Below are 7999 nucleotides of genomic sequence, written 5' to 3'. Positions count from 1 at the left end.
GAAGTTGCTCTTGGAGGATGTTTAGGTACCATTCTTTATTCATGGCTGTGTTCTTATGCAAAATTGAGAGTGAGCCCACTCCCTTGGCTGAGAAGCAACCCCACACATGCTTTTCCTTCCCTCTCTTCCGAATCCCTCCACCCCTGCCCGGCTCCTTCTGCCGGACATCGTGGCTCTTGTGCGCATGCGTGACCTGTAGGTCACGCATGTGCACTCCCATCACTGCTCCAAAAGGAGCAGTGAAAAAATTCACTGCTCCGAAAAGGAGCAGTGAAGCTATTCGTGGGGACAGCTGATTTCGCATCAGCTGTCACCACGCCGGAGCAATAATGAATTGCTCCGGATTCCGAGGCGAGTTAGAATGTTAATTATCGGGGTCGGTCGGACCCCATTAATAAACATCATGATTAGGCCCCATAGACTCCATGATGTTGGAAAGTCACATTCAAGGGATAATAACTGACCCAAATATTACAATCAATGATTTTCCTTTTCTGTTTAATACAATCTGGGCGCAAAACTATAACTGAATTATGTATGTATGTATGTATGTATGTATCCATCAGAAGCACAAGTCATTTGATGGTGAAACTGAGAACAGACCTGATCTGATAAGGTACATCTGCAGAATAAAAGCACTTCATGGAAAACGATGTATCAGTTATCATCTCATGTTTGGTTACACATATTAACAGTGAAGTCTGGAGAAAACATTGTTGGGCTTGGCCAAGGGAACTGTTACAGATTCTGCATGAACTCTCTTTATCAGGTGTTACCATAGAGAACATCTGAAGAATTCATATGTAGACTTGTATTTGTGCACATTCCAGAACTTGTCATGTTTTCTAAACACTGCCATGTCTCAAGGCAACAAGAAGACTGGCCTTGGGCTCTACTGAATATTCAAATTACAGAGTGTGACAATAACAAAAAGAGATACAATTATCTACAAACCAGTATTAAGGGCCCCATACATGGTGCGATATGAAACTTGCGATCCAACGGCCGACATATTGGGCGGTCCCCACACACGGAGCGATCCAGTGGCTGACTGCCCTATATGCCGGCACCCCCTCCCCCTTATCGCTGCATGGGATTGTTCGTCGATCCCTCAGATCGATTGAACATGCAGAAAGATTTGGAGGAGCAACGGATGACTCCATGGGGACCGCGCAGTGGGCGATATCATGCCCACACACGGAACGATATAGCGGCGGTTTCTTTCAAAACCATCGGATCAGCCGCTATATCACTCCGTGTGTGGGTCTTTAAACATTACATCTATGGGGGGAGATGTATCAAGCCTTGGAGAGAGAGAAAGAGGAGACAGATAAAGTACCAATAAGCTCCTGACATATTTCAAGCACAATCTGTAAAATGACAGCAGCTGATTGGTTGGTACTTTATCTCTCTGCAAGGCTTGATGCATCTCCCCCATAGTGAGAACAGTGGAATACACAGGTGGAAATGTAAGTGAAAATAATATATGGTAAGAACTTACCCTTTTTATCTCTATTTCTACAAAGTCCATAGGGTTCACAGGATACCTTGGGGTATAGGTGATGGCGGCAGACATTGGGCACCTCAGAGTTAATATTTCAGCCTCCCAGGATGCACTGGGGTCCCTCTCCTATACCCCGCCCCCCGAGCCAAGGCAAATCAGTTACGTAACAAGCCATAGGCCGGAGGAGGAGAAGAAAGAGAGAGAAGAAAGTCTGGAACACACAAGAATCACATTCTCACCAAAAGGAGACGGAAAAACCGGTGACCAGAACAAAGCCCATCTGCAGTACAAGTGCGACAGGGTGGGAGTCCTGTGGAACCCTATGCACTTCGTAGAAATAGAGATAACAAGGGTAAGTTCTTACCATATCTGATATTTTCTACTTCAGGGTCCATAGGGTATACACAGGATACCTTGGGGATGTTCCAAAGCAGTATCCTTTAAGGGTGGGGACGCTCCTGTGCTGAAAGGAGAATTCGCCGCCTGAAGGAAGCATCCTGAGAGGCAAAGGCATCAAATGCATAATACCTCATAAAGGTATGGACAGAAGACCACGTGGCTGCCTTGCAGAGCTGAACAGCAGAGGCACCACGATGAGCTGCCCACGAAGGATCCACAGACCGAGTAGAATGAGCTTTAACAGAGGATGGTACAGGAAGGCCCTAATGAATGTAAGCCTCAGAAACCGCCATGCGAATCCACCCTGCCAAAGTCTGCTTAGTGGCAGGCCAACCCTTACGGAGACCATAGAGGACAAACAAAGAGTCCAATGTCCGAAATTTGGTACGGTCAACATAAATCCTTAGAGCACGTACCACATCCAAGGAGGCCTCACCAGCTGAGAGGTCTGGGGAATTAAAGGCCGGCACCATAATTTCCTCATTAATGTGGACACTAGATACCACCTTAGGTAGGAAACCAGGGCAAGTGCGAAGCACTGCCCTATCCCTATGAAAAATCAGAAAGGGAGGGTGACATGAGAGAGCACCCAAATCTGACACCCTTCTGGCCGAAGCAATGGCCAGAAAAAACACACAGTCTTAGCTGTAAGCCATTTTAAATCCACTGAGCCCAGTGGTTCAAACTGCGGTTCTTGTAGAGCCCTCAGGAACACAGCCAAATCCCAAGGAGCCACTGGTGGAACAAAGGGATGTTTAATATGAAGTACACCTTGCATAAAGGTGCGGACATCAGGAAGGGTAGCAATCCTACGTTGAAACCACACTAACAGGGCAGAGACCTGTACCTTCAGGGAAGCAAGGCAAAGACTGTGATCTAAGCCCGTCTGTAGGAAAGCCAAAACCCTGGATATCCTAAACACCCAAGGATCATAGACTACAGGGCGACACCATTCAAAGAAAGTATGCCACGCACTGTGGTAAATTCTTGCAGAAGCAGGCTTCCGAGCTCTGAGCATGGTGTTAACTACTGAGTTGGAAAAATCCCTGGACCTTAAAAAGGCTGTCTCAACAGCCACGCCGTCAAATACAGATGACCCAGGTCTGGGTAATGACAAGGACCTTGAGACAATAGGTCCGGACGTTGAGGCAACAGCATCGGAGTGTCTATGGAGAGACTCCGAAGATCTGAGTACCAGTGACCGCTGGGCCACGCTGGAGCTATCAACAGGAGCGTGCCTCTTTCTTGCTTGAACTTCCGAAGTACTCGAGGAAGAAGGGAGAATGGAGGGAAGAGGTACGCAAACTGGAAGATCCACCGGACCGACAGAGCGTCTACCAGAGGAGCCTCCTCATCTCTTGTTGTTGACCCGTAGATAGACAGTTTGTTGTCTTGTCAGGAGGCCATGAGGTTTATCTCTGGAAGGCCCCACTTATTCCGTGAAGAACTAGTCTAGCTTGCTGCAGAGCTCTGAATACCACTCGAAGTACCAATATGTTGATTGAAAGAGCATATTCTGCTGTCAGCCATCTTCCCTAAAGAAGTGTGGACTTGTCACAGCCCCCCCAACCTTGGAGACTGGCGTCAGTCGTCAGGAGGATCCAGTCCAAGATCCAAAAGGGGTGTCCCTTGTTGAGGAGGGACGTCTGGAGCCACCAGGCCAGAGACAGCCGTACCTCTGGAGAAAGCACCATTGTCAGTGTCTTTATCCGATGGGGCAACCCATTCCATCTGGAGAAGATCAACTTTTGCGGAGGTCTGGAGTGAAAACTGGGCATACTCTACCATGACAAACACCACGGACCCCAGTGAACTCACTGCCGAGTGAAGGGACACTCGGCGACTCTTAAGACAAATATGAATCTTTGCCTGTAAAGCAGAGATCTTTTCCTCTGACACAGAGATCCATCGTTGTCTGTGAGGAACCACTTCCAGTTTATCAGCCAGCCGTGAGTCTGTAACACAGATATTGTCCATTGTAGATGGCCCTGAAGTACCCCCATAGACCCTGCTAATAGCAGACGGTCATTCAGATAGGGTAACAGGCTGACCACCTGCATCTGCAGGTGGGCTGCCATAACTGCCATGACCTTGGTAAACACCCTAGGTGCTGTGGAAAGGCCAAAGGGCAGTACCTGAAACTGGAAATGTTGATTGACCACTGCGAACCTGAGGGACCACTGGTGAGCTAAAGCAACTGGGACATGCAGGTAGGCATCCTGAATGTCCAAGGACACCATAAAATCCCCAGGCTCCATGGCCAATATGATGGAACGCAGGGTCTCCATCCTGAACCAAGGGAGCCTCAAAGCCTTGTTGAGGGACTTGAGGTTAAGAATAGGCCGGTAGGACCCATTGGGTGTCAGAACCAGAAAGGGGTCGGGTGTAAAACCCTGTTCCTCTCAGAGGCAACGAAATAGGCACTATAACCCTCGCTTGGAGCATAGAGTGCTACTTTCTGGAATTCCAGGGCCTTGTCTTGAACTGACTGAAGGCCTGTGGTGAAAAACCGTCTGGGAGGCCTTCTGTGGAAGGAGAGGGTGTACCCGTGAGAGACCACTTTTCCTACCCAAGTGTCTGTAGTAGTCTAATACCGGCATTGGGCGAACTGAAGAAGTCGGCCTCCCACCCTGGGGTCCCAAAAGGGGGAGGCCAGTCCTGTCAGGACTGTTCTCTGGACTTACCCTGGGCCCAACAGGACCCTGAAGGAACTTGGGCCGATGGCAAACACGCGGATTTAGCTGCTGCCAAATTGCTCACAATTTTTTCCCAGATCAGGGCCAAAGAGGACCTCACCATTAAAGGGTAAGCATTGCAACCCTTTCTTGGAGTCTGCATCAGCTCTCCATGAGCGCCACCACAGGGAGTGGCGCGCCGCCACTGCTGCCGAGGAAATTTTAGAAGTGAGGAGACCTATAATCCAGGCTACCTCATTAACATATATGGATCCAAGGCATCTGCCCCCTGTTCTATTCTCTGGCTACCCAGCTTAGTCATAGCTGGTCTGGAAGCCCCCCTGTAAGGGAGTATATGGACTTCCAACAAAGTACCACGTTGCGATACGTAGCATTCGAGAGAACATAGGCAACGTTGCAGTACTCACTAGGCATGTAATGAACTACAGGAATGGATAACCTGCAGCTAACATTCCTGTGATATCACTGAAGAAGGGAATTCCGCAGAATACCCTTTACACATAAAAGTTTTGCGCCCGCGAAACCTCACATTTGTCAAAAGGTCTTGCTTTGGCGAAAAAGTATTGCGCAGGCGAAAGTATCGCTTTGGCAAAAAGTATCACGCAGGCGAATCCCAGACCACCTACCTAGCATGGCATACACGCGAAACATCATCGCCAAAGCGAAAATTAGGCTAAAGGGCGCAATATGCGGATTTCACCTAAAGCGTGCCTTATGTTGGCTTAAGGGAAATCCCTGCAACATGGACTGGAGGTAGTAGTCAGTCTCTGTACAAAGGTAGAGAGAGAGACACTACTGTGAACACTGGCCCTGATTCAGAGCCGGACGCTCTGACAGAGCACTCGCTCTGAATCAGGGCGCCTTTTTTTTTTTTGGAGCGGCCTCCTGGCAACCCACAGCTAATGCAAGCGGCCAGGATGATGGTCGCGATGGTCAAGACGATCGGGCTTGTGACGAGACCCTTGTGGTAGGGTCTTGTGACCGCAAGCCTCAGAGAGCTTTGGCTGAAATGGAGCCGAAAGTTCTCCCACTGACATCACTTGTGATGTCAGTGGGGCCGCCCCCAGACGGTAGGCGTTCTCAAGGGAACGCCTCCGTCTGGGCAGCCACCCCCCCGACCCGCCCATGAAAGGGGGCGTGCTGTCACTCAACATCGACAGCACGCCCCCTTTGGTGCGAGACCCGGAGCGACAAATTGCCTGTCGCTATTCGGGTCTCGCACATGCGCACGACAGAGCCGGCTCCATCGTGCGCATACTCTCTGGGCCACCATCGACCCGGTTGCGAGCGCTCAGCGCTCGCGACCGGGTCTGAATCAGGCCCACTGCGTAAACTACCAGTGAGGGAGAATTAGCTGTTTCTCCTCACGTACCTGCCTCGTAACAGGTAGAGTGGAGGAGCAGGGTGTATGTCATACCTGCAGGCACAACCGCATGGTAATAGCACACAGCATGCACTGGGTATAATGCGACCACATAGCATATACATACATATATACACATTATAGTAGTAAAGCAAAATACTAGTCCTGTCTGATGCTTGTCAAGCCGCAGGAACTTACTGCATAAATATGGCAGAGTGCTATACCAATTCTCACAAATACATATACTATATAAATGTGAGAAACCCTCAGTGTTCACATCACCCTCCGCTAACAGTACTGAGCATGTGGTACGTGTTAGCTGAGGAGAATAATCACGTTCACTCATAGACATGATGAGTGTAAACGATGTGTATGTGACGCACCACACAGAAAAACATTTTAACTGTGAGGCAATAAGCACCCTGCAGCACCGCACCGCAAGGCAGAGAAAGACAGGGATAGTAAAATGGCTGACAGTCAGAAGTGAAGTACAGTCACACAGCGCTAGCATATAGTCACATACAATGCAGAAATAAATCACCTGCACTACAAGCACTATGATCAACTACGCTGACACAGAGCCTGGTATGAAACAGTGCTGCATATACTGACCTCAGCGGAGGAGAGGTATGTGGGGGACCCAGACAGCGATGCCCCCTGTATCAGAATCCAGCAGCGTTCGCCACTTTTATAAAATGGCCACTGAGGATCTGATAGGAGACAGGCCCGGGCAGGGACGGACTGGGACTAAAAATAGGCCCTGGCATTATGTGCATCCAGCCAGCTTCCCAATGTGTCCAGCTAGCCCCTTATGTGCATCCAGCCAGGTCCCCCTTATGTGTGTCCAGCCAGGTCCCCCTTATGTGTGTCTAGCCATGTCTCCCTTATGTGTGTCCAGCCAGGTCCCCCCTTTTGTGTGTCCAGCCAGGCCCTCCCCTTATGTGTGTCCAGCCAGGTATCCCTTATGTGCATCCAGCCAGGCCCTCCCCTTATGTGTGTCCAGCCAGGTCCTCCCCTTTTGTGTGTCCAGCCAGGACCCCCCTTATGTGCATCCAGCCAGCTTTCCAATGTGTCTAGCTAGCCCCTTTATGTGCATCCAACCAGGTCCCCCTTATGTGTGTCCAGCCAGGACCCCCCTTTTGAGCAATCAGCCAGCCCCCTCCTTATGTGCATCCAGCCAGGCCCTCCCCTTATGTGTATCCAGCCAGGAGCACCCTTATGTGCATCCAGCCAGCCTCCCCCCTTATGTGTGTCCAGCCAGGTCCCCCTTTAGGTGCCTTCAGCCAGGCTTCCCCCTTATGTGCATCTAGCCCAGCCCCTCCCCTATATGTATCCAGCCAGGACCCCGCTTTTGAGCAATCAGCCAGCCCCTTCCCTTATGTGCAACCAGCCAGGCCCTCCCCTTATGTGTGTCCAGCCAGGACCCTCCTTTTGAGCAATCAGCCAGCCCTCTCCGTTAGGTGCATCCAGCCAGGCTTCCCCCTTACGTGCATCTAGCCCGGCCCCTCCCTTATGTGCATCCAGCCATACCCTCCCCTTGTGTGTGTCCAGCCAGGTCCCCCTTATGTGCGTCCAGCCAGGCCCTCCCCTTATGTGTGTCCAGCCAGGCCCTCCCCTTATGGGTGTTAAGGATTCTGGATTTGAACCTCTATATGCTCCTGCCTATACCTTCTAATATCCTTTGTATAAACCTCTAAGGATGACGCTATTTTGCATTCGCAGTCATACAGTAAATAAAGACTCCAGACCTTGAACCTGTGGTTCCAAAGCACAAAGTATTATTCAAGTAAAAGTACAGTCAGTTACACACTATTATCTAAGTACAGTTTAGCGCAAAGAAATTATACAGACCCAAGTACAGTTATACATACGCACGCGCTCTGGACCAGATCCCGGCATCAGCAAGATAACCTCCGTCAATCAGCAAGAAGACTTGAAACCCAGGGTCAGAGCACACATATTTATACCTCCCCAGAAATAGACAACACAATAGAAAGGCTTGTTGCTGATGCCATTGGTTCCCAAGGGGGACGCATC

Source organism: Taudactylus pleione, unplaced genomic scaffold, assembly GCF_031769625.1.
Source record: "Taudactylus pleione unplaced genomic scaffold, aTauple2 ptg000102l, whole genome shotgun sequence".
Classification (NCBI taxonomy): domain Eukaryota; kingdom Metazoa; phylum Chordata; class Amphibia; order Anura; family Myobatrachidae; genus Taudactylus; species Taudactylus pleione.
Note: the sequence above shows the minus strand (reverse complement) of the source record.